At 47.9% G+C, this 26,728-nt stretch overlaps 1 long non-coding RNA gene across 1 annotated transcript in view; it reads right to left on the reverse strand.

Annotated features, from left to right (window-relative positions):
• LOC142045905 (uncharacterized) overlaps positions 1 to 13,947 on the reverse strand; it is a 39,990-nt gene extending 26,043 nt beyond the window's left edge. The window contains exons 1-2 of the long non-coding RNA XR_012654815.1: positions 13,897 to 13,947; positions 9,790 to 9,877 (exon numbers count right to left, since the gene is read on the reverse strand). This is a non-coding gene — a long non-coding RNA (uncharacterized LOC142045905). The remainder of the gene's footprint in view (positions 1 to 9,789; positions 9,878 to 13,896) is intronic.
• Between the last annotated feature and the right edge of the window lie 12,781 nt (positions 13,948 to 26,728).

Genomic DNA, 26,728 nt, shown 5'->3' on the forward strand with positions numbered 1-26,728 from the left:
GCATTTGGCAAGCCCTTGCCCGACTGACAGCGTTCCTTATTTACTCACACTCTAGTTCTCTTTCCTTGATCTTCCCCCTCTATTTCAATCTGACCTCTGGAAGTCTTTCTACTCGGCGCTTCCAGTTCCCCTTTGGGCACTGCTTGCCTCGCTGCACCGGCAACTCCAAAGGGTGCACAGAAAGTTTAACACAAATACTGGCAAAACACAGTTTCCAAGGTCACCCAGGGAGCACTGCGCTGCGCCAACCAAAGACACATTCAGTTTGAGATAGAGACCTCAGCAGCCCAGCCCGTCAGCAGCTTTCTGTGCCTAGTAGGCATCCCTATAAAATCTTGTTCCAGCTGGAACGCTGGGTACATTCTTGGGGCAGGGGGAAGGAAATTAGTCACCTTACTGCTGGTTACTGCACCAGAAACTGTGCAAAACATACTTGCAGCCCTGTCCTGTGTTAGCTACGTCACAACATCCTATGGTCATTTCAGGAGGAATGTCGGAAAATCACGGCGAGACAGGCTGGAACAACAGACAGACTGGCAGCGAAGTTGTTAATTATAAAGGCAACATCCTCAGTCTTGGGTCTTTAATGTTAGGCACCCAGATAAGTAGCTAATTTTCAAATGGGCCATGCACCTAGAGTTGCTATTGAAGTATATGGGAGCGCTACGCAAATCTCACCTCTGAAAATTCAGTCACTGATCTAGATGCCTAAATATTGTTCAACACCCAAGTGTGAGCTTCTTGGCCAAAGTTTTGTTTGTTCAATTTCTTTAAAAATTCGATATTATCCAGGATTGGATGGAATCTGAACGGGGAATGAGGGGGAGAGTCACCAGCTTTGCAGTGACTGAAGAACGAGATGGCTACCATCTTCCTAGGCATTTCTACGATGCCCACTATGGTGGCACCTGGTAGACTGACCCAGTTAGTAAAGTGAACATGCAAAGCCAATGGCAGGTTAGTGACCAACATGGAATGAGCTGGTGGCTCCACTCCACTTCCTCCTGGGCCACTGGCCCCTTCAGTGGCAGCCCCCACACAGAAGCCACAGACTGAAAGAGAGTGAGTCTGAACCACCCTCTTAGCCTAGAATGGTGCCTCCAAGGCCAGGTTGAGGCTTATTGGTAGAAAAAGCATATGTGATCGCTGCCATTTTGGCCAACACACTGGGCATTGAACCAGGACCTCCAGAGCTAAAAGCACGAGCAGCTCACTTGAGCTAAAGAGCAGCTGGAATTATAACAGACTCCTATCCCCGGGGCTTGGGCGCCTAGCACTCCGGCCTCAATCCAGCGAAGCACTTTGGCGCGTGCTTCCCTGTAAACACGCGAGTGGAGCCATTGCCGGCATTTGCATTTGGAGTGAAGTCCATCCCCAAGTACACTTAGTACAGGACCAGAGCACTCAGCACGCTGCAGGATTGAGCCCTTTGGTAGACATTTATCGAATGGGCTCCAGGAATGGGCCCATTTCTCATACGGGAAGCACTGCCCCAACATATTCTCTGTCTCTCATTATCACTCACACCCTCCAGCACAGAAAACGTAGCCCAGTGCAGGATTGGAGATGGTGCCCATGGGCCTGTGTTGGTTTTCTAATGAGTGACATTGCAGGATCCTGCCAGTGCTACGAATCAGGAGCCGTTCTTGTAAACGCTCACAGCTAAGCACAGCAAGTGATTTCATTTCTGTCAACAGGGCTATTCACAGAAAGCACTACAGGTGGAATCCTGGCCCTATTGAAGCCAAGGGGAGTTTTGCTACCAGGGCCAAGATTTCACCCTATGGCTCAGTAATAAGACCAGTTCTTCAAAAGGTATTTAGGCACCTAACTCCTATTGACTTCAATGGGATTAAGGAACCTAAATATAGGATCTGGGCCTAAATGTTCAAAGGATCGTGCCCCTAAGTTAACACCACCAGGATTCTCTCCCCAGTGGTGTTTTACCCAGTATACAGTGAAACCCCACTATAACGCAATGTTTGGGGTCCAAAAAATTCCATCACGATAAATGTGGGGTCGCAGTATAGCGGGGTTTCAAGCCGGTCAGTTTAAGTCAGTGGTCCCCAACGTGGTGCATTGATGTGCACTGCCTAGTGCCCCTAGTGCCTACTGCCCAGCAAGGGAGAGAAGCCATGGCCCCACGCCTGCCTGGGACAGAGAACTCCAGGGCTGTGAGCTCCAGCACTCTCTGTCCCCGGTAGGTGCAGGGCCACAGCTTCTCTCCGGTCTTCCAGGGACAGAGAGCACCGGTGTCTGCAGCCCTGGAGAAGCCAGAGAGAAGCCACGGCCCAGTTCCTGCCGGGGACAGAGAGCACCGGCGCTCACAGCTCTGGAGTTCTCTGTCCACAGCAGGCACAGGGCCGTGGTTTCTCTCCCATGCTGGGCACTAGGCGGGGGCACATTAATGTCTCGGCGAGTGCCATCGCGTTGGGGACCACTGATATTAGGCCTTAAAGGGGAACCAACTTATGATCGCGTTATATGCGATTTCGTGTTATGGCAGGGCACGTTATTGCGAGGTTTAACTGTATTTAAAAGTAAAATTTAGACTTGAGGGGATCAAGGTGTTGGTGTCACTAAGGATAACCCTAAGTAACTTAAAAGGTAAAAGGCAATAAGGATATACAGTCTCCCTGTTTAGGCCTCAGATGAACAGAAGTTCTTCCATGTTTAAACTCTAATTGACCTAACAGGCCATAAATAGAAAAGGCCAGGTGCAACGTCCCTATCAGTTGCCATATACAGCTCAAAGTGGCTAAAGCAGAAATAAGAGGCCTGTGCACCTTAGCAGAAGGACAAGATAACTTGCAGAAGGAAAACTTACTAATGAGCTGCCGCGCCAAGATCACTTAATGCACCTGCGCTTACGTAACTGCTACAGGGGGAGGAAGGAGAAGAGGAGGGGAAGACAAAGAGTGTGTGAGAAAAGAATGCTGCAGCTGGACAAGAGAGGGAGGGGAAACGGGGGCTTGCTTGTGCAGCAAAAACGGTCTCATGGATATAAAGGAACAGACTGCTTGTTTTAGGTGTGCTGATTTGAGGCATGTCAAGTTCTCCCAGCACCACTTTGAGATCTCAAATAAACTTGGTTTGCTTCTCTACCCTGGTGTGTTTATTGGCGTGGTGCACACCGGGCGATGGATACCCCTGCTGTTGCCCCCCTCGGGCACTTTGTGCCGGCAACAAAGGGAATTTTATAACATGGATCATCTTCCTAGGTGCCTGTGTTTCTTTCCCTCTCTTTGGAGATGACAGACATGTCTGTGTGGATCCACTCCTCTTTCCTTTCTAATCTTGATTCATTCCAGGATCTCACAGCTCAGCCTGTGTGAGTGTTTTCCAGGGGAAGGGGATGGGGTAGTGTGGTGATGTTACATGTCTTGGACTGGACAGTTGTAGAAAGCAGATTATATAGATAGTGCAAATGTGTAGAGGTGTGCAGGGTTCCACACAGATGTGTGACAGAAAACCTAATAAAAAACAATTCTAATAAAATCCGGCAGGACTCAGACCGAGGAAGGTTATGGGACCAAGAGGGATCATGCTATAAAAGGGCAAAGTGTTTCAGAATTTGCTTCAAAATGGGGAAGGAACAGCTGTCAAGGGCGAATGAGTTCTCACCACAGAGTCATCACAGCAAAGGCCTGTTACCTGCTGACCTGGGGATCCCTGCGAGGCCAGTGAGTGCGTGCAGACAGATACCACTTAGCATATGGCACAAGCAGCAGATTGCAGATGAATCCTCTAGGGTTGCCAACTCTCCAGGATTGGCCTGGAGTCTCCAGGAACTAAAGATTAATCTTCAGCTAAAAATTATGTCATGTGGTGAAACCTCCAGGAATACATCCAACCAAAATTGGCAACCCTACATACACCAAGCCCCCAGCAGAGCTGCTCAGGGCTTTAAAAAGCAGCAGAGCAGGGGCACAATTCTACATCCTGCCAGCCACCCCTGCTGCCTGGGCCCTGCCCAACCTGTAGGGTGTCCCCTCTGTTGAAACAGGCAGCTCTGAGCCCAACAGTCGGATGGTGTTTGAAGTGGGCGAGGATCCTGGCTCCCACGCCCCTAGTCCTTTCCGTATATTTCCGTGACTCCCTAATCCTGGGAGGGGTTGGAGATTGCAGGGCCAACCTCTTATCTCTCCTTCCCCCCCTTTCACCCTGCTGTGTGCAGCTGTGAAGCATAAAGAAAGAAGTGCTCCTTAGCTTCAAAGCAGCTCTTGGAACGGCCAGAGTCCCAAGTGATGAGGGAGCATGTGAACCGAAGCTGGGGACTGCTCTCAGAAATACATCTGCGTCCTTACTGACTGGTATCTCCAACCTGCTACTTTGCAGCTGCAGAGTTCTTTAATCAGGGTGTGTGTGTGTGTACACGCATGTATGTATGTCTGTGCCCAGGCACTTGCATGTGTGTCTGTGCATGCCTTTGCCCAGGTGTATATGTACCCACATGTGTCTGCATGTTCCTGTGTATGCACCTGTGTTGATGTGCATGTGTGCCATGCTGGGAGTGCTTGTATTCACACACGCATACGTTCAGTTGTTTGGGTACTTGTGGGCACTTGTGTACCAGTGTTTGTGCGTAGGTGTTCGTGTGTTCACATATATGTACAGATGAGTGTGCACATGCAATCTTGCATGTCTATGCACTTGTGTATCCATGTGGGAACATGTGTTCCTCACTGTGTTTGTGCTGGTGTGCATGCCTACACAACTGGTTGAGTGGGTGTCCTGTGTGTGCGCACAACTGTTTGTGTATGTGTGGCTGGGCTTGTGTGAGCATGTTTCAGTGTGTGCCCCTGTGCTCATGCAGGTCTGTTCATTGATTGCACCTGTGCACGTGTCTATCCATGTCTGTTGTGCACTTGCCCAAAATCCCCGCTTTCCAGAGCCTTCGAGAAAATGGCCAACTGGACAGAATGCCTCCTCGCCGAGCAGGACTGTGGCGTTGTCCTAGTAACTAACCACAGGATCAGTGTTGCCTTGGAGAGTAGACGGAACAACACAAAGAAAACCCAGGCACACAAGCTTGCTGGACTGCAGCCAGGGCAGTTGGATTCCTGCAGTCCAGCACTCCGAGCTCATCCTCTGCTATTCGCATGGTGTGAGGAGCAGGCAAATGCCCCCTGAAAGCAGAAGAGACGGGGGATGAGCTCACTGCTTGGGAAGAGAATCTGCCTAAAAAGAGCCCCTCACAATACACCTCTACCCCAATACAACACGACCCAATATAACACGAATTCGGATATAATGTGGTAAAGTTGCACTCCGGGGGGCGGGGGGGGGGGCAGCGCGCTCCGGCGGATAAAGCAAGTTCACTATAATACGGTTTCACCTCTAACGTGGTAAGATTTTTTGGCTCCCGAGGACAGTGTTATATCGAAGTAAAGGTGTATTTGTAATGATTTTACCTTCACACACACCCGGGTGGCAGGGCAGTATGGCTGAGAAACTGAGGCACAGAGAGGCTAACTGCCCTGTCCAAACCCAGGCCTGCCAACTCCTGGGTGCTCTAACCACTGGGACATTCTTCCAGCCAGAGGAGGAGCCAGAACAACTAGCTGTGTCTGAAGGTGTGAAAACCCCACACCCATCTAAGCTGGGATAATTTTCTGTCTCTCAAATATTGTCTCTTCCATTCCCCTTAGGTTCTGTCCCAGCAGAGGTGCAGGGGAGCAAGGTAGGACCCCAGGTCCACCCACTCCACCAGCTCCCAACCCAGGGCCCTAGAGGGCCGTTACAGGGTTCAGACCACTCGCTGATCCACTCCAAATTATACTGCCCCAGGTCACTTCCTACCATGCTGTGGCTCCTCTGTAATTAGAAAGTAGGCAACCCTACGCAAGAGCAAAAAACTAAACACCCCTGCTCCATCCCCCACCCCTTCTCCAACACCCCATCCCCGCTTGTTCAATCCCCGCTCCCTCCGTCCCTCGCTGTCCCCCACCCTCACTCACTTTCACTGGGCTGGGGTAGGGGGTTGGGCGGCAGGGTGTGGGAGTGAGGGCTCCGGCTGGAGGGTGGGGGCTCTGGGGTGAGGCTGGGGATGATAGGTTTCAGGTGCAGGAGGGGGCTCCGGGCTGGGGTAGGGTGTTGGAGTGTGGGAGAGTGCAGGGTGCAGGTTCCAGGAGGGAGTTTGGGTGTGGGAGGGGACTCCAGGGTGTGGGCTCTGAGGGGGGACCAGAAATGAGGAGTTCAGGGTGAGGGAAGGGGTTCCAGGCTGTGGTACGGGGTTGGGGTGCAGGAGGAGGGCAAGATCTCTGGCTGGGGTTGCAAGCTCTGAGATGGGGCTGAGTATGAGGGGTTTAGGGTGTAGGAGGGGGCTCAGGGCTGGGGTGTGGGTGGGGTGCTGGGTCTGGGAAGGAGTTGGGGTACAGAGGGGGCTTGGGGTCCAATTGGCACCTACCACTGCTACCAGGAAGCAGCCGCCAGGTCCTTGTGGCCCCTAAGTACATGGGCAGCCAGGGAGGCGCCACGCACTGCCCTTGTGCACAGGCATCACCCCTGCAGTTCTCACTGGCCACAGGATCCTGGCCAATGAGAGCTGCGGAGCCGGCACTTGAGGAGGGGGCAGTGCGTGGAGTCTCTCTGGCTGCCCATGCACCTAGGGGCCACAGGGGCCTGGCGTTATTTCCACCTAATCGGTCAGTGGAGAGTGTCCCATTCTTCCCAGTCCCTTTTGAGTTTCCAGCTCCCACCGTGGTGGGAGGAGGGAATGTGGCTCACGGCTTCCAGAGTAGCCTTAGGAGTGCTGCAGCCACTTCTCTCATTGCTCCAGGTGCCAGGCTCACTTCCTGAGCAGTCTGCAGCTCCTGGGCTAACAATCCCTCCATCTGACTGGAGAAAGCTGCTGCAGGGCGGGGCCTTCCTAGCCAGTACTGCTCTGTGCCTGGCCCTGGTTTAGCATGGGGTCTGTAAACCCCATCACAACACCCACAATAACATTAGCCTTGTTTGCAACCACACCACATTGTTGACTCATATTCAGTTTGTGATCTGCTATAACTCTCAGTTCCTCAGCAGTATGACCACCTTGCCAGCTAGTTCCCATTCCTAGGGGAAGTACTTTGCACTTGTCTGTATTCAAATTCATCCTAATGGATTTAGACCAGTTCTTCACTTTGTCAAGGTCATTGTGAATTCTAATCCTGTCCTCCAAAGAGCTTGCCACCCCTCCCAGCTTGGTGTCATCCCCAGATTTTTATAAGCAAACTCTGCACTCCATCATCTAAGTCATTAGTGAATATATTGATTAGTTCCCAAGCCAGGACCGAGTCTCACAGGACCCTACTACATATGCCTTCCCAGTTTGACAGCAAATCATTGAGAACTACTGTCTGCATTCTTTCAGCCAGCTCTGCGCTCACCTTACAGTAATTCCATCTAGACCACACAGTCCTAATTTGCTAATGAGAATGTCATATGGGACTCTGCCAAAAGCCTGTCTAAATTCAGTATAAAAACAAAATTTTAAAGGTTGAAGTTGGATCAAAATGTCTTGATTTTATCAAAATGTTTCCAGGTCCATTTCAGAACAACAAAAAAAAAGTGTTAAAAACGAACAGGATCTCCCACAAAATGGAAAACCTGATTCTTGCTCAGCTGTAGCTATGCCTGTTGCACTCCCACCTAGAGAGGTTTAGCTCAGCCTTTAGCATTTGATATTTTTAGCTCTGGAGTTCTCCAGTTCCATTCCTGGCCTAGATGCCGGCTGACCCATAAACACATTATTTCCTGGACTTCACTGGGTGGGAACTAACACAACCAGGACCGTAGATGCTGGGACTAGGGTTGCGGGTCTGCCGCACCTCCTGCTTGAAGTGGATTCCACAATACACGGATTTACAGTTTGGTTCAATGGCTTTCAGCACCCCCACTATACAAATTATTCCAACACCCCTGAATGAGACTGAAATGCATCCTATCAAACATATGCAGCATCATAAATTCAGCTCATGCTTAAAAAATTCATGTAACCAGGGAAAGCAAAATCAGAGATTCCTGTGAGGGTCAACCAATGAGAACAGTAGTGGTAATAAGTAATTAAATCCAACGTGAAAGTTTTACGAGTGCCTGTAACAGATCACACTGTATCTAAGACCAATAAATCTGAAAACAATTTGTGATACGTGCTCAGATTGCCTCTGGAGAGCATGAGGCCAGAAGTACAAACCAACCAATCAAGCCTACAACATTATAGCTTCCTATTTAAAGCCTGGAAGTGTTTGTAAATGCACCAGGAAATAATATGAAAGTTAATGGAAACTATATACATATTGTTCCATAAAATGCCCAACATCTTTAGACCACACAAAGTAAAATCACCACCAGTCCAAACTCTAAGAAAATATACTCAGCGGTACCATACAGAGAGCAGAGTCTTTAATGTTGATTGCAGTCACTTAGTTTGTTACAACTCAGACCCACCAAAACAACCTTGATTCTGCTCCGGCAGTGGTGCCAGCCTGCAGCCTTCAACCCTTTGATCCTGTCTAGCCTCTAGCCTTGTTTTAAGCACCTTTATGCACACAATTAAATTTTCATCCATGGAAAACTTAAAAAAAAAAAAAAAAAAGGCTGAAGGTTTTTTGATCAAATTTTACTAACAGGTAAAACAAAACAATCCCCAATAACTGAGGATGGGAATGGAAAATGTCAACCCCAGAGGAGCCTATCATGTGCCTTGTGCAAATCATAAATATTGACATAATCCAATTAATGCAAAACTACCTAAAATACATCAATACAAACTCCTGGAGGAAAGTATTAAGCCCAATGGACTTATGGAGCTATTTAAATGACTTAAAAATGGTAAATCCCCAGACCTGTCTGGGTTTCCTCCCAGAATTCTACATATTTGTCAGAGCACAGCTGGTACAGCCACTGTCAGACGTCTTTAATGATCTTTGAAAGAGAAAGAGCCCATGATGCCTAGAGAGAAGCACAGACTGTAGTAATCCCCGAACCTGCTAAAGACGTATCCAACTTCACATCATGCAGGCCCATCTCTTTGCTAAATCAAAATGCCAAAATCTATGCTTCAGTAAATACACTGGGGAAAAAACACTGCCAAGGCACATTAACAGAGATCAGACAGGGTGTGTGTCAGACGGGATGTTCACAGACAGTGAACACCCCACCCGTTGTTATCATTAGACTCTGCTTAGCATGAACAGGCAGTTTTTAAAAGGCACACCTAGATGCATTTGGCTTAGGCTTCAAATTTCAAAATTGGAGATTCATTCTATACTGAAATCTAAATGCCACAAGAATTGGCACCTAGCTGAATGATCCCCCTTTTTTAGGAACACATCTCAAGCAGACCTCCTATTACCTCATCTCCTCGTTAGAGTAATGGAGCGGTTTGCACAGATGATCAGAAATAACCCAAATATAAATGGAATAAAAGTCAGAAACAAGGAGCAAAAACTAGCTTTTAAAGCTGATGATATTATGGCATTTGTGCCAAAGCCGCTGGGCACTACTTGAATTGTAAGTAGAAATCTTGAAATTTAGTAACATTTCAAGTTTTAAAATAAATTATGATAAATCTGAACATCTGAGCATGGAATCTGACCTTCAAACACACAAAAAACCCAAGCCAAATCAAAATGGGTGCCCACAGTACTAAAATCCCTGGAAGTACATCTATTTAAAAATGACAGAATCTTTATCATAGTAATTCCATTCCTCTGGTCAAGAAAATTAAAACAGATTTAGAAAGTTGGTCAAACTATGAAATATCATGGCTTGGTCAAATTGTGTTAGTCAAAACTAATATCTTACCTCAGATCAATTTTCCCTTCCAAATGCTACTGATCATCATCCCTTGGAAAATTCCGGAACACTGGCAATCCATGATAAACCAATTCATCTGGGGACATGAGGAGTCAAAAATGAAACCAGTCATTTTGAAAAAGGGAGGGATAAGCTTTACCAAACAGTAAAAATGTATTACCAGGCAAGCCAATCTACACTGGATCACTCCAAGCCATAATAAACACTGAAAAGAGACAGAAGAGGCACATTGTGCAACAATCAAATTCCACAGGATTCCCTGGATAAAGGAAACTTCTAGGCCAAGAACAATATATCACCCACACACACACACCTTTTATTAGAACAACAATAGAGAGCGAGATAACCCCACCTCTCACGCCCACGGTCGAGAACACCAAATTCAACCCTAATAAAACTCTGGGAAGGTTTAAGGCCTCTGAGTACGTTGGTATCATGAGATTTAGTCAATTATTCAGAGAAGCCACGTTTGAATGTTTGACATGGTTCAATAGCTTGCAGAAGTTCCACTGTATCAGAACCTGCAATTGAGAAATGTTTCAACCCGCCCTCTTAGAAAGACAAACCTAAGCTGAACATTGACAGACTTAGAAAAAACTATGCATCACGGTCCTGTGAAATACAAGGGTCAGCTCGCCACTTTCGATCAAGTTATTTTAAGTTATTACTCAGAGGAATGGCACACGTTCATGGTAAAGTGGAGGAATGCAGACCTGGGTATGGAAATTAAGTATCTGGAGCAGTGCTCCCAATATGCACAGCCAGAAAATAAAACTGTCAGAATGGGAATTTGCTACCAATGGTATCTAATCCCCTTACAATTAACCACATCTATTGTGCTGGGCAAATATAGCCTGCAGGGAGTGTGATGAAATGGGCAGATCTCGTCACTTATGGTGACCTGTCCAAAAGTTAGGGATATTTTGCTGGAAGGTTGGGGACTCCATTAAAGAGAAGATGGGTTGCAAGCTGTCAGATAACCCATTGGGGGGAGGGAGTTATTGAATTTTCCTCCAAAATTCTGTACTGTATAAAAGCCACAAAGAACTAATTACCACCCAGTAGTTGCGTTAAGATTCACAGTCACAAGATGGTGGAAAAGAGGTAATTCCCCTAAATTAGTTCTCTGGTTCCAAAAAGTACAGAAAATATTAGAAAACCTGACCCATCCAGTCTGAGTGCTGCAGGGAAGAATTAAGCAGGATGGGCAGGGATGGTGTCCCTAACCTCTGTTTGCCAGAAGCTGGGAATGGGCGACAGGGGAAGAATCACTTGATGATTCCCTGTTCTGTTTATTCCCTCTGGGGCACTTGGCATTGGCCGCTGCCAGAAGACAGGATACTGGGCTAGATAGACCTTTGGTCTGACCCGGTATGGCTGTTCTTATGTTCTTAAGTAGGAAAACAAGATGCTTACCTAGAAAACTGGTGGGCTTTCCTGGAAAGGAATCATATCCTAGCATGAAACCTGAGAGACTGGGGGATTTCTTTGAATACGAAGGATGGGAGAAAGGTTTAAACGCTAGCTTATTAGTTGGCCACCATCCCAACATTACAGATTTCTGAAAGCCAGTTTATGTATCAGAACATGTATGTACATGTGACTGAAAGCACCCCTGTATTCACACCGTAGTGTAATAATCTTTGTACAAAATATGCCTTGTGAGGAATCATTTGAAAACTAATAACTCACTAGTCAATAATATCATGGTGAAATGTACGTAGCAATATTATATGTATAGTTATGAAATCCCCCCTGTGTAATGTTCTTAGCACATGTTCAAAACCTCACAGCCCTGGGTATCTGGAAGAAAAAAAGTTGTGTTTATCTCAATTTACATATAAGTAGTAAAAGGGATCCTCACGAAAGCTGGAGAGGAGACGGCAGGAGACAAAGCAAATTTGCATGCAGCAAACATGGGTGAGAAGAAAGAACATGGAGCCTCCTTCACCACCAGACTCCATGTCGCCTTGTTTACTGTTTGAAAAAACTTGCTTTGAGGGGTCTCTCAGAAGAATCCATTTCAAACGTCAACAGGACTATAGAAAAAGAGGAGCAGAAAACCCCAAGGAATCTCTCTCTTTCTCTCTCATTCACCTAAGAAGACAAAGGAACTTTGTGGGAGAACCTGACCTGAGAATTTGGTCAGCCATGTTGCTGGGAACCTGTGGTAAGGATTTTACCTAGAATCAAGTCTAGCTTGTTGAGCTTTAGCTCCCAGTAAGTATTTTAGCTTTGTCTTGTAACCATTTCTGACTTTAATACTTTACACTCACTTAAAACCTCTCTCTTTGTAGTTCAATAACTTTTTTTAATCTAAGCTATTTCAGTGCAGTGTGTTTAAAATGAATGGTTGGAAACTCCAGTTAAAGTAGCGAACTGCTGAATATTGGCTCTTTACAAGGGCAAGGGAAATTTAATATCTGAATTGTCCAAGGAAGGGCTGGCCAGTGCAGAGCACACATTTTAGGAAAATTCAGGAGGGTGTTGAGGTGACCCTTCCAGGGGTGCTGGAACTAAGGGTGCTGGGGATGCTGCAGCACTCCGTGGCTCAAGTGGTTTCCATCACATACAGGGTTTACCGTTTGGTTCAATGGCACTCAGCTCCCCCACTGTACAAATTGTTCCAACACCCCTGCACCCTGCGAGTAATAACCCAAACTGGTGGAGCCAAAGTGTGGCTGGTGTGTTGTTGACAGACTGCTGGGGACAGACCTGCTGGACCAGGGCTGCAGCCATACACAGACCCTCAGGGTGTGACCTGACTGCTGGTAGACTGTTTGTGAGCAGCCTGGGTTGGGAGCTGTGCACGGCACCCAAGGGTGCAGGGCACTGGTGACAACCCCTCACTGGTCTGAATTTTGCCCTGGAATGTGACAGTACGTCACACCTCTTCACTGTGGAATAGTAAAGCTCATATTAGAACCGGGTTCCTGGGGAATCTCAATTTTGTACAAAGCCACCATTTACAGAAGGGTTTTACACAGACACACACGCACGCACGCACGCACACACAAGGAAAAAGACACATCATAGCTTTCTAGAGGGTTAAAAGACAGACAAAAATAAGGGCCTATCAATAGATAAAACCTCATTTAGAAACAGGATATTGATATTCAATTGACAATAAAAAATAAAATGTATCCAACCTGTGGTTTTTAATTGCTTAAAAGGACAAAGATTAAATAAGGGATCATCAATATATAAACTACTCATCCACAGAGAAGTTTTATAATAAAAAATAAACTTTGAAAAAAACAAACTATACTTTTTGACTGCATGAAAGTGAAAGATAAAGGCTTGCAGCCGCTGACGCTATTATCTGAAGAAACAAGCCTCTTAGCCTCCTTTTTTCCTAAAGCCGCCATCTTTTGCAGAATCTTCAGTGACAGAATTTTTTAATTGTAGGATTAAAATTAAACACAGTGAGAATTGTAACTAACCGTATAAAAGCATACTATCCCAGGCTCTTAAAAACAACAGAAGCATCATTTTACATTGGATCTATACCTTACCTTACAGAGACAAAGCACAGGCAATTGCTAAGTTGACGTCTTTTCCATAATTAAATAATCATCATTTTGCAGTGAGACAGGTGCTTGTTACACCTCCAGTTTAGCAAAGGTTTGCCTAAATGAATTGCCCAGGATGCAAAAACACCCCCAAGCAAACAAAACCACTGGAAATAGAGCTCACCTGTCTATCATTTGTGAAGTGTGAACAAAATTTTAGATTCAGGTGACAGTATAAAATCCCTACCATTTACAGAGGGACTTTACAATAAATAGTAAAATATTCAGGTTTTCTGGCTGTTTAAAGGACAGAGAGAAGAATGCTTGCATATCCCCACCCCCCAGGCTTTTTTCCCGTGGTGTTTTAGCTTTTACCTGAAGAAGCAGGATCCACCCTGCATGTAGATTTCTTCATTTCCCAAACCTAGTTACTCAAAGACGTGTATTTCTTCACAGCCTTTCCTATTATTGCTAATTATCACCAATTGTCTTAAGTTGCGCTTACATTTTGTGAAGTTTTTGACGGACAAATAAATGTTAAAAAACATAAAGCACAGAATGCTCAAGACGCAGCACCACTCACCCCTTCCTTGACCCTACTTCCCAAAACAATTACGCAAATATTGCAGCCAACTTGTACGCATGGCTATAGATAAACCATTGTAGGCATTTACATTAGTTTACATTAGTTTGTAGATAAGTCACCTGCTCTCACACCCACTCATCCAGACTTGTTTTTTCAGCATTAATGTACACAAAGTACACGCAGCCTAACTTAAAGGAAATCTAATGGTGCAACGTTGTTTAATATGCCCATGTATGAGGCAAAATGTAGGACTAATGTAAACTATTCTACGTACAAACAGTGGATAACACTTTTTACTACGACTTTTTCCACAAACTATCCCCTTTTTGTGAAGGTAAAGCTGCATCCTTCAGTGCTTAAGGTGTGGGATGTAGCATAATTACATTGATTAAACATTTAAAATCAAACAGATCTGTATTAATTTATGCATGGGAAGTGTTGTACATGTTATCACACTGAGATACACACTGAAGTGCCTGTTTCTTCCGGGAACATTTAGCTTAGGAGAAAGATGTGGAGAAGGTTATAGCTTTAGATTTAAAAAAAAAACAAACCACCACATCAGGAAAGGAGGAGGAGGTGGTGTGGGCTGGGGCTGTTTCTTCCGATAAGCATCAGAGGCTACAGCCTTATCTCTGACCTTCACGCAGTCACAAAGCATGGTTTGTGTCTAAACATTTTCTTTATTTTTTGTTTAAAACTCTCAATTGAAGGGCTTTATCTGGAATCTAAAGGTTTCTGTACAATTTACAAGTGATGAATCTATTAAGAGGCCTATGGCCCATCTTGGTCAACTTCAGAGAAGATTTTGTATGTGGCAGTCTAAAAAGCGAACAGCATGTTGGAAATCTTTAGGAAATGGATAGATAATAAGACAGAAAATATATTGCCTCCATATGAATCCATGGTACGTCCACATCTTGAATACTGTGTGCAGACCTGGTTGCCTGTAGCAGGGTGGATCTCTGCTCCGGCCCTGAAGGGGTTAAAAACAGCCCAGGGAAGGGGCCGGGGCTGGAGAAAGCAGCCTTTTAGGCTGGGCTGATTGGGGGAAGTGGCAGCAGCTGGGGCCACGCCCCAAACTGAGCCACAGGCCCTTATATAAGGGCAGAGAAGCCAGGAGCCCAGGAAGTCTCTCTCTGCGTTCAGAGGGAGAAGGGCCTGGCTGCTGCAAGGGACCAGACAAGGTACCTAGGGTGAAGCAGGGCTGGGGAAGGCAGCGGAGCCGGGGAGCTCCTGCCTGGAAAGCCCCAGGCTGCGGCCTAGGAGTAGGCTAAGAGGTACTGGGGTTGCAGGGTGCAACCCAGGGGTAGGCCAAGGCAGCAGGTCCAAACCTCTTTGCCGATGATGAGAGGCTAATACTGCAGTCTGCCCCAGGGCGTGGGGCTAGCTAATGACTGGGCAGTTGCCAAGACCCTGAGGCAAAGTGGGGATAGAGTGGGGGGTTCCCAGGGAGGGGAAACCCTGAAGGAAAAGGGGTTACTGCCAGGGGGCAGAACCCCACGTAAAAGGGGCACCGGGGTCCAGGGAGGGACACGGGGCCCGTGGCAGAAGCCGGAAGGCGGATCATCGGCCTGCAGAGGGTGCTCCAGCTGCATATTTGAGCTAATTCCTGAAGTGACCAGCAGGAGGCGCCGCAGGGGTGAGTCCCGCCCGGTTACATTGCCCCATCCCAAAAAATGATATATTGGAAAAAGTACAGAAAAGGGCAATAAAAAATGATGAAGGGTATGGAACAGCTTGTCCGTGAGGAAAGATTAATAAGACTGGGACTTTTCAGCTTGGAAAAGAGACAACTAAGAGGGGATATAGTAGAATTTTAGAAAATCATGACTGGTGTGGAGAAAGTGAATCATCATCATGTTCCCATTACGCCTCGGGCATTTAGGGGTGTGGCGAAGCTTCTCCACTCCTGTCTGCTTCTTGCAAGACTTTCATGGTTTCCCTAGCAGTATCCCAGGATTTTCAGCTTGGCTTCCGCAGCTCTTCATCATGTTGTTTTCATCATGCCTCGTTTTCACTTGTCCATCTTATTGCTACTCTGGTGGTGGAATCAGTTTCCATCCGAAACATATGACTGATCCATCTCCAACGCCTCCTGGCAATGATGGTGCTCAGATCCTCTTGGCTGCACTATGTCAACAGATCTTGGTTTGAGATTATTCTGGGCCGAAAGATAGGGAGAATTTTTCTGAGGCGAGTTGTATCGAATGAAGACAGTTTGGACATGTCAGACTTTCTCATTCCTCAGCATTCTGCACTATAAAGGAGTGTTGAAAGTACGCAGCTTTGATCAATCTTGAGTTTGGTTTTGGTGTTGTGAAAATGAACGAAGAAGTATTATTTAAACTTCTTCCATACCACAAGAATTAGGGGTGACCAAATGAAATTAATAGGTAGCAGGTTTAAAACAAACAAAAGGAAAAGACAGTTACTCACCTTTGTAACTGTTGTTCTTCGAGATGAGTTGCTCATATCCATTCCAGTTAGGTGTGCACGCGCGCGTGCACATTCATTGGAAGACTTTTACTCTAGCAACACTCAGTGGCTGGCAGGGCACCCCCTGGAGTGGCACCGCTATGGCGCTTGATATATACCCCTGCCAGCCCATCCGTCCCTCAGTTCCTTCTTGCCAGCTACTCCGACAGTGGGGAAGGAGGGCGGGTTTGGAATGGATATGAGCAACACGTCTTGAAGAACAACAGTTACAAAGGTGAGTAACCGTCTTTTCTTCTTCAAGTGATTGCTCATATCCATTCCAGTTAGGTGATTCCCAAGCCTTACCTAGGCGGAGGGGTTGGAGCGAGACATTGCAGAATGTAAGACCGCTGAGCCAAAGGCGGCATTGTCTCTGGATTGCTGGACCAATGCGTAGTGCGATGCAAAGGTATGGATGGAAGACCAGGTAGCTGCACGGCATATTTTCTGTATGGGAACATGGGCCAAGGACGCGGCAGATGAGGCTTAAGCCCGAGTAGAATGTGCGGTGAGATGGCCGGTTGGAACGTGAGCCAAGTCATAGCATGCCCGAATACAGGATGTCACCCAAGATGAAATTCATTGGGAAGAGATTGGCATGCCCTTCATGCGCTCTGCCACCGCTACAAATAGCTGAGGCGAACGCCGGAAGGGTTTGGTCCTCTTGATGTATAAGGCGAGAGCCCTGCAGACATCCAGAGTATGCAGCTGTTGTTCCCGATGCGATGAATGTGGCTTCGGAAAAAAGACTGACAGAAAGGAGTCCTGATTAACGTGGAAGGCAGAGACCACCTTAGGGAGGAATGCTGGGTGCGGTCACAGCTGTACCTTGTCCTTGTGGAATACTGTATTCAGGGGATCCACAGTCAGCGCTCGAAGTTCCGAGACTCGCCTAGCCGAGGTGATTGCAACGAGGAATACTGTCTTCCAGGACACGTACAGCAGTGAGCATGTGGCTAAAGGCTCAAAGGGGGGACCCATGAGCCTAGCTAATACGAGGTTTAGATCCCAGGTAGGGATTGGGCATTTGACCTGAGGGGTAGAGTCGCTCCAAGCCTTTGACGAATCTGGAAACTATGGGGTGAGAAAAAATGGAACTGCCAGTTTCCCCAGGATGGAAGGTAGAAATAGCTGCAAGATGCACCCTTATAGAAGAGATCGCCAGGCCCTGCTCTTTGAGGGACCATAAATAGTCCAAGATAATGGGGACCGATACAGTTTGAGGGGTAAGGTCATGCTGGGTGCACCAGTGAGAGAAGCGCTTCCATTTAGTGAGATATGTTGTTCGCGTGGAAGGCTTTCTGCTTCCCAGCAGCACCTGCTGCACTGAAGTGGAACAACGCAGCTCCAATTGGCTCAACCAGAAAGAAGCCATACTGTCAGATGAAGGGACTGCAGTCCGGGTGGTGAAGCCTGCCGAAGTACTGCGTGATGACGTCCGGGCAGAGTGGCAGGGGAATTGGGTCTGTCAGAGAAAGGTCGAGCAGCAAGGTGTACCAGTGCTGTCTCGGCCATGCCGGGGCGATCAGTATTAGGCAGGCTCTGTCCCTGCGGAGCTTGAGTAGAGCTCGGTGGACGAGAAGAAATGGTGGGAAGGCATAAAATAGGTGACCTTCCCACGGAATTAGGAACACGTCTGAGAGGGAGCCCGGGGAGCGACCTTGTAGGGAGCAGAACACCCGGCATTTCCTGTTCACTCTAGAGGCAAAAAGATCTATGTGGGGAAAGCTCCACCTCCGGAAAACAGAATGGAGAATGTCCGGACGGATGGACCACTCATGCGACAGGAAGGATCTGCTCAGATGATCTGCAAGCGTGTTCCGGACTCCTGGGAGGAAGGAGGCTACTAGGTCTATGGAGTGGGCTATGCAGAAGTCCCACATCTGGATCTCCTCCCTACAAAGGGGGGAGGACCGTGTCCCTCCCTGTTTGTTTATGTAATACATGGCCATTGTGTTGTCCGTGAACACTGCAACACAACGGCCCTGTAGATGGCGTTGGAACGCTCGACACGCCAGCCGGACCGCTCTCAGCTCTCGGAAATTGATGTGTAATGTCAACTCCTGGGACAACCAAAGGCCTTGAGTGCGAAGGTGCCCTAGGTGAGCACCCCAGCCCAGAGATGATGCGTTCGTTGTTAGCGACGTGGAGGGCTGCGGTGGAAGGAAAGGCAGATGTGCACACACCAGGGATGACATTCGCCACCAGTCGAGGGAGCCCCAGAACGCTCGGCGGAATTGTGAGTATAATGTCTATGGCGTCTCTGCCCAGATGATAGGCTGAGGCGAGCCAAGTTTGGAGAGGACGCATTCGCAGTCTGGCGTGCTTTGTGACGAATGTGCATGCAGCCATGTGACCAAGGAGGCCAAGGCAAGTGCGGGCAGAGGTTGTTGGGAAGCTCTGAAGTCTTTGTACAAGAGAGACTATAGCCTGGAAATGATGTGGGGGAAAACTGGCCGTCGCAAGGTTGGAGTCCAGCATGGCCCCGATAAACTCTATCTTCTGCGTAGGCACCAGAGTGGACTTTTCTAAATTGATTATCAGGCCTAGATGCGTGAACAGGTCCTTGATGATGGTCACATGACTGATGACTTGTGCCTTGGAGGCCCCTCGAATAAGCCAGTCGTCGAGGTAAGGAAAGATATGTATTCAACGACGCCGTAGGGAAGCTGCAATGACCGCCATACACTTCGTGAAGACCCGAGGAGCCGAGGAGAGGCCAAAGGGAAGGACAGTAAACTGATAATGTCGATGATTTACCACAAAGCGTAGATACCATCTGTGCAGAGGGTAAATTGCAACGTGGAAATATGCGTCCTTCATGTTGAGAGCGGCGTACCAATCTCCGGGATCCAGGGAAGGAATGATGGTTCCCAGGGATACCATGCAGAACTTGAACTTTTTCATGAATTTGTTCAGTCCTTGCAGGTCTAGGATAGGTCGGAGGCCCCCTTTTGCCTTGGGGATTAGGAAATATCGGGAATAAAATCCCTTGCCCCTATAATTCTCGCGGTACCTCCTCTATAGCTCCGATTGTAAGGAGTCTCCAGACCTCCCTGGGGTGAGGAGTTGCTCGTGAGAGGGGTCCCTGAAGAGGGACGAGGAGCGGGGGTGGGGAGGGAGGGGGGAGACAAACTGAAGATGGTATCCAGTTCCACCGGTGCGTAGGACCCAACAATCTGAAAGTTAATTGGGGACCACGCAGGGAGGGACGGGGAAAGGCGATTGTAGAACTGTAAAGGGACCGGAGGCAAATTGGTACACTGCTTCCGGGCGCACCTCAAAGTTTGATTGGGTCCCACTGTTGGGTTTGGTGGGACTGAATTGTTACCCCCTGAGGTCCGCAAGACTGATGTTCGCAGTTGGTAGCGCAATTCGTCTTCTGGCAAAAGTCTTTGCCTTGGCCTAGGCAGGGGTAAGGGTGCGAGTTGGGAGCGGAATGACGTCTTGAGTCTGGTGGCGTATGCATTCCCAGCGAAATGCATAATTACGCAGTTGTCCTTAAACTCGCAACCTGGGATCCCATCTTTTGTGAGAACAAGCCCTGTCCATCAAATGGCACGTCTTGTATGGTATGTTGAATTCAGGTGGCCAGGCCTGACACTTGCAGCCATGATTACGTCACATGTTAATTCCAGAGTGACCGTTCTAGCCGCGAAATCGCAGCATCTGAGAAGGCCCTGTAGGGAGGTTCTCGCAACTCTCTTCCCCTCCTCCAGGAGTGCTGTAAATTCCTGGCGGGAGTCCTGCAGGACCAGCTCTGTAAACTTCCCAACCGCCTCCCAGGCGTTGTAGTTGTACCTACTCAGGAAGGCTTGTTGGTTCACTACCCTGAGTTGGAGGCCTCCCATGGAATAGATTTTCCGTCCCAACAAATCCATACGCCTGGCCTCCCTTGATTAGGTGCAGGGGCTTGTTGGCCGTGGCGCTCCCGTTCATTGACGGACTGTACAACCAATGAACAGGGAGGGGGGTGCACATAGAGGTACGCATACCCCTTGGAAGGCACCATGTACTTCTGTTCGACCCCTCTGGCTGTGGGCGGGATGGATGCCGGGGATTGCCAGATGGTGTCTTCTCTAGCCTGGATCGAACGGATGAAGGGGAGAGCCACTCTATCTGGTGTCTCCGCAGACAAAATGCTTGTCACCAGGTCCTCCATCTCTGGATCTTCCTCTACCGGTAAGTTAATATTCTGGGCAACACGCCGCAGAAGGTCCTGGTGTGACCTGACGTCAATCGGAGGTGGGCCCGATGATGATGATGTCCCCGCTACTGCCTCATCCGGAGAAGAGGAGGATGACAGCCCAGGGACGAGTGGGTCCTGCACTGACTCCTGATCCTGGCAGACCTCCAGAGCCGTAAGATCGTGTGGTTCCAGTGTGTGGGTATGGGTTTCCTCTGTACCAGCCGGGGAAGGTCTGCTCACAGTGGCCTCTGGCACGCGGTGTTCTGAGTGACTGGAGCATGATGGGCCAGCCGGGTTCCCCTTGGGCTTGGTGATAAGCCCAAGGTGTCCAAAAGGACCACTGATGAGGTCCGTGTTCCTGGCCATAGGTATGCGTATCCGAATCTCCATAGGAAGCACTGTCCGCATGGGATGAGACGGATGGATGACGAGAAGGCCAAGGAGGAGCTGAGGCCGATTGGATCGGGTTTCTGCGTCCATTTGGTCCTTCTCTACGCAGTATCTGAGAACTGTACCGGGAGTCGTATCGGTGCCAAGAGTGGGACCAGGACCTGCGACCAGCACGGTGCCGGGAGGTCGACCGGTGCCTTGAATCTCCATGCCAAGATCAGCTGCGAGAGGTATGGAGGTGCCGGGACCTGGACCAGTGCCGAGAGTACCAGGACGGCAACCGGGATCTCAAGAGGTGCCGTGAGTACAACCAGTACCGAGATGGAAAGCGGTACCGGGACTGCGAGCAGTGTCGGGATCGGGATCGATGACAGGACCGAGAGTGCCTGCAGGACCTGGATCGTGACCAGCGATGTTCGATGGCACCAGGTGAAGATGGCCTCATCATGGTGGGCTTGCCCAATGATTGAACAACCTGCACCGGCGGTGCCGGGGGTTGAGGCAGCTAAGGTTCCGTCAAGGCAATCAGTTCTCCTGCTGTGGAGAATGTCTCCAGTGTGGAGGGCACGACAAGCTCTACCACGGCGTGTGCCAGGGAGCTGATAGGCACTGGACTCGACGGCTCTTGTGAGACCGGAATCAACGGTGCAGAGGTCTTCGGTGCTGTGGCAGTTGGCGGTGCCGGGCGGTCCAACTTGGATGTACGCTCTGACTGCGGCGTAGACACAGGGGCCGCAGGAGTCTTATGCCTTTTGCTCCTTGGGGAGAGGGAGCTGTGCCGGGCAGAAGCTTGGGCCGGTGAAGGCTGGTGCCAAGAAGCTTTCACTGCAGTCATGCGCTCCGGTGCGGAGGAGGCACTTGTCCCCAGTGCCGCAGTCGGTGCCAATGATGGAGGAGTTAGAGCTGCCTCCATCAAAAGTTGCTTCAGGCGAATGTTCCGTTCCTTTTTTGTCCGGGGCTTGAAAGCCTTGCAGATTCGACACTTGTCCGCGAGGTGGGATTCCCCCAAGCACTTTAAACAGGAGTCGTGAGGGTCTCTAGTGGGCATCGACCTATGACAGGCCGCGCATGGTTTGAAGCCCGGGGAACCGGGCATGGGCCCCAGTACCAGGTGAGGAGAAGGGGCTAACCCCCAATCCTCTTTAACTATATACAATAACTACTACCAGAACTACTAAAACAGAACTAACCAGGACTATAGAAAATCGAACTATATACACAATAACTATATAAACAAGCGAATAGCTAGGGAGGTGGAGATCAGCTAAGCCGCGCTCCACTGTTCCAACGACCAACACGGGCGGTAAGAAGGAACTGAGGGACGGATGGGCCGGCAGGGGTATATATCAAGCGCCATAGCAGCACCACTCCAGGGGGCGCCCTGCCGGCCCACCGAGTGTTGCTAGGGTAAAAGTCTTCCGATGAACATGCACGCGGCGTGCGCACACCTAACTGGAATGGATATGAGCAAGCACTCAAAGAAGAAGTATTTCTTCATGCAATGCACAATCAGCCTGTGGAACTCCTTGGCAGAGGATGTTGAGAAGACCAAGACTATAACAGGGTTTAAAAAAAGAACTAGATAAGTTCATGGAGGATAGGTCAATCAGTGGCTATTAGCCAGGATGAGCAGGAACGCAAAACCAAAACCATTTCAGCAAAACTTTAAAACAGCTAACATTTTTTATTTTTATTTTTTAAAAATTGGGATAGCAAATCTTGTAAACATCTCAATGTATTTTTTATTTCATTAGACCTCTTCTCTTTGGTAAAGACAAAACAAAAATGTTTATGAGAGGTGAAGACAGAAGTTACAGTTTTGAAGGCACTCGACAATGTTGCGCTTTATATAAGGGAAGGAAAATTAATTTACTGAGGCCTTGTCAATGTGATGATAAATTCCTTTCCCCATTCTGTTTGTTTTGCAGATAGCAAAACTTTATAGAGCTACGGAAGTAAAGCTGGTGATGCATTTTGATTATATCACAGGGATTGTAATTGTGGGGAAAAAATTGGGCTTGAAGTTTTGCACCAGTGTGGCTGCACAGGAGAGCCAGTGGCTTTGCGCCACCCCCTCATCCCCCAATTATTCTTTTTAAGTTTCATGTTAAGTCTCTATTTTCTTAAAGATCAGTGGTTGTATGTGTGGGGGTCCTAACAAACACGAATTCTTGTTGCTGTTAAGGTAATTCTGCAAAATCTCAGTAAGGTTGCAATAACTAGGATTTTGGTTACATTACAGTGCTTGTCTTCTCCATCAGAAGTGACCTGCCGTGCAGTTTTTTTCCTGTACATATACTCCTTCCTCCTGACCCGTTCGTCAGGGTTATGTGCTGTGTCTGAACCCTGGTGAAAAGCGTTTAGAAAAATTGGGAAAAGAGGTAACAATGGCTCAGGAGTTCGGGGAGAGTTTCTGCAGGACACACATTTAATGGCTCAACCATGACAATTAACAAAGCGCGGATACAAAACTGTTTCAATACAAAAAGATTTCAAACATTTATTAAAATGTCCCTAAAAATCTAGACCAACTCTTAGCCCATGCTCTGTTTTTTCATGTTACTTTTAAAAGTCTGGGTTATTCTGTGTCTGTGTCTCTTAAGTGTTTCATGGTTTTTAATTTTGGTATTTTGATAGACTGAGCAAAATGAAGTTAGTAGGGCATAATATTAACTGCCAAAGCATTTAAGATACAAATAAAATGTTCTTAAAATACAATGTATCTCCTGCCTCTCAAATACTAAAATACAGGTTCCCTAATACTCCATTCTTGCTTTTATATTATTTATTAAATCCATGTTCAATCAATTTAATCACTTTACATCCCAGACCTTAAACACTGAAAGAATTACAGCTTTTCCTTAACAAAAAGGGGAGCGCTTGCAGGGGGAAAGTAGTCAAAACTCTTCGTACAAAAAATAGTTTTTAACTATTCCTGCATTTTGTCCCATACATGGGTGTATTAGCCAGTTACCTCATTAGATTTCTTTTAAATTAGGCTGTGTATATTTTGTATAAATTTATGCTGAAAAAACACGTGTGAATGTGTGTGTGAGTGGGTGGTGTGAGAGAGTGATTGATCTATACATTAAAATGTGAATGTATGCTTAAAGTAGTTTATAAAAATAGTAAACAATTGGGTTTGAATGCATGCTCAATTGTTATGGGAAAGAGGAGGGAGGAGGTGATTGATGGTGCTATGTGTTGGGGCTGGGGAGAAATATTCTTATCTCTAGTGAAAAGCAAAAATCAACTGTGACGAACTGGGACTGTTCTTAATGTTTGCTCTGAATACTGTGTTGGTGCCTCAGTGTCCCCTAGGCAGTTCTTAAGTATCTAGGTGGTGGGATAAGGGTGTGTGATTGCTGCAGAGCAAAGGGCCAGTGCACCTAAATGCCTGGCACTCTGTCTCCTAGCAACTGATGGCCTGGGCCCCTCCTCTGCAAAGTGGTGCCAATCTTGAAGGTGGTTGGAGGAAAGGGATCAGGTGACCTCCTTGGCCCGGGAAAGGAGCTGAGCGAGAGGAGGGGCTGGAGGGGTGGTTAGTCGGTGAGCTGCTGGGTCACGTGAGAGTGAAGTGAGACCTAGGGAGTCTGGCTGCTCAACTGGCACCCCGCAGGAATGCCCGCCGGCATCCACGGCGCGAAAGGTCCGAGGTCTAGGGGTCTTTCGCTGTATCTACCAAGCTCTGTTTTTAGACCCTGTTGCCTGTCATCAATAAACCTCTGTTTTGCTGGCTAAGAGTCACGTCTGACTGCAAAGTGGGGGCGCAGACGCCTTGATGGCTTCCCCAGGACCCGCCTGGGATGCTCGATGTGGAGCACACGGAAGGGCAGGAGGATGTCTGAAGGCTTCAAGAAGGTGAGACCCAGGAGGTGAAGACGTGTGAGGCTTCTTGGCCTGAACAAGTCTGCTCCAAGGGAGAGGAAGCTCCCCAAAGTCCTGACTGCTTAGTGGTGGAGCAAGTGCTCAGGAGGGCAATCGCCCGGGGACCTCCGTGACATTCAACTTTCACATAAAATAGTTTGTCACTATGCTTTACATTTTGTTCTGCATGGGATTCGAAGGGCGCGTTCTGGACAGGTTCGCCGCCCCAAGCGGTGGGCGGCATGCCACGGGGCCGCCTCCGGCGACCGGCAGAGCGCCCCTGCGCGCATGCTGCCCCAATTTCACCGTGTTCAACAGCTTCCACTCCACCATCAACCTAGCCTAGACCAATGGACACGGGAGGCTTCCACTTCCTAGACACCACGGTTGCAAATAAGATGATGGTCACATTAACACCCCCTCTACCAAAAACCTACCAACGTTCCATCCGGGCACATCACACGCTCCATGTCTAACCAAGCACTGAGGTACAACTGCACTGCTCGTGACCCCCTTCAGACAGAGACCAACACCTACAAAATCTCCACCAAGCATTCTCACAAAACTACAATCCTGCATTGAGGAATAAGAAACAGTCAACAGAGAGACAGACGGTGTAACCCAGAAGCCTCCTACTGCAAACAAACCCCAAGAAAGAAACCAACAGGACTTCACTGGCCATCACATACAGCCCCACTAAAACCCTCCAACGCCATCATCAGGGATCTACAACCCATGCCTGGACAATATCCCACACTTTCATAGGCCTTGGGTGGCAGGCCAGTCCTCGCCCACAGACAACCTGCCCACCTGAAACATAATTCTCACCAGAACTGCACACCGCACCATAGTAACTCTACGCTCAGAATCAATCCATGCAACAAACCTCGAGCAAACTCTGCCCAACATATCTACACCCAGCCGACCCATCACAGGACCTAACAGATCAGCCATACATCACGTGGTTAATTTTCACCTGCACCGTCCACCAATGTAATATACGCCATCATATGCCAGCAATGACCCCTCTTGCTATGTACATCGGCCCCAAACTGGACAGTCTCTACGGAAAAGGATACTGGACACAATTTGATATAGGATTGGCACATATACAAAAACCTGTAGGAGAGCACTTCCACCTCCCTGGCCACGCTATAGCAGACCTAATTAAGGTGGCCATTCCTGCCAGAACAAAAAACTTCAGGACCAGACTTTCAAGAAGAAATGCTGAGCTTCAGTTCAACTGCAAATGACCCATTCAGCTCAGGATTGACAAAGACTGTGAATGGCTTGCCAACTACAAAACCAGCTTCTCCTCCCTTGGTTTTCACACCTCAGCTGCTAGAACAGGGCCCCATCCTCCCTGATTGAACTAACCTCGTTATCTCTAGCTTGCTTGCATGTATATACCTGCCCCTGGAAATTTCCACTACATGCATCTCATGAAGTGAGTATTCACCTATGAAAGCTCATGCTCCAAAACGTCTGTAAGTTTATAAGGTGCCACAGGATTCTTTGCTGCTAAAAAGGAGAAAAAAGGATGCAAGGGTGACTATGCAGGCATTCTTCCCTGTCACCTAACAGTCAGACAACCTTAGCTTGTCCTTTAACGGTTTATTTTTTATTGCAAAGCCCCTCTGTAAATGCTGGAGGTTTTATATTGTCACCGGGAATCTTAAACTATGTTCAAACTTTACATGGACTATATTTCCAGGGCTTTTTTTGTTTTATTTTCCTGCATGTTGGGCAATTCATTTAGGCAAATCTTTGCTAAACTTGAGGTGCAACAAAGGCCTGTCTCTGTTGCAGAACAATGATTATTCAGGGCATGGCTACACTTACAGATGTAGAGCGCTGTGAGTTAAACCCGCCTTCAGAGAGCGCAGTAGGGAAAGTATTGCAGTC

Source organism: Chelonoidis abingdonii, chromosome 24 (genome assembly GCF_003597395.2).
Source record: "Chelonoidis abingdonii isolate Lonesome George chromosome 24, CheloAbing_2.0, whole genome shotgun sequence".
Taxonomy (NCBI): domain Eukaryota; kingdom Metazoa; phylum Chordata; order Testudines; family Testudinidae; genus Chelonoidis; species Chelonoidis abingdonii.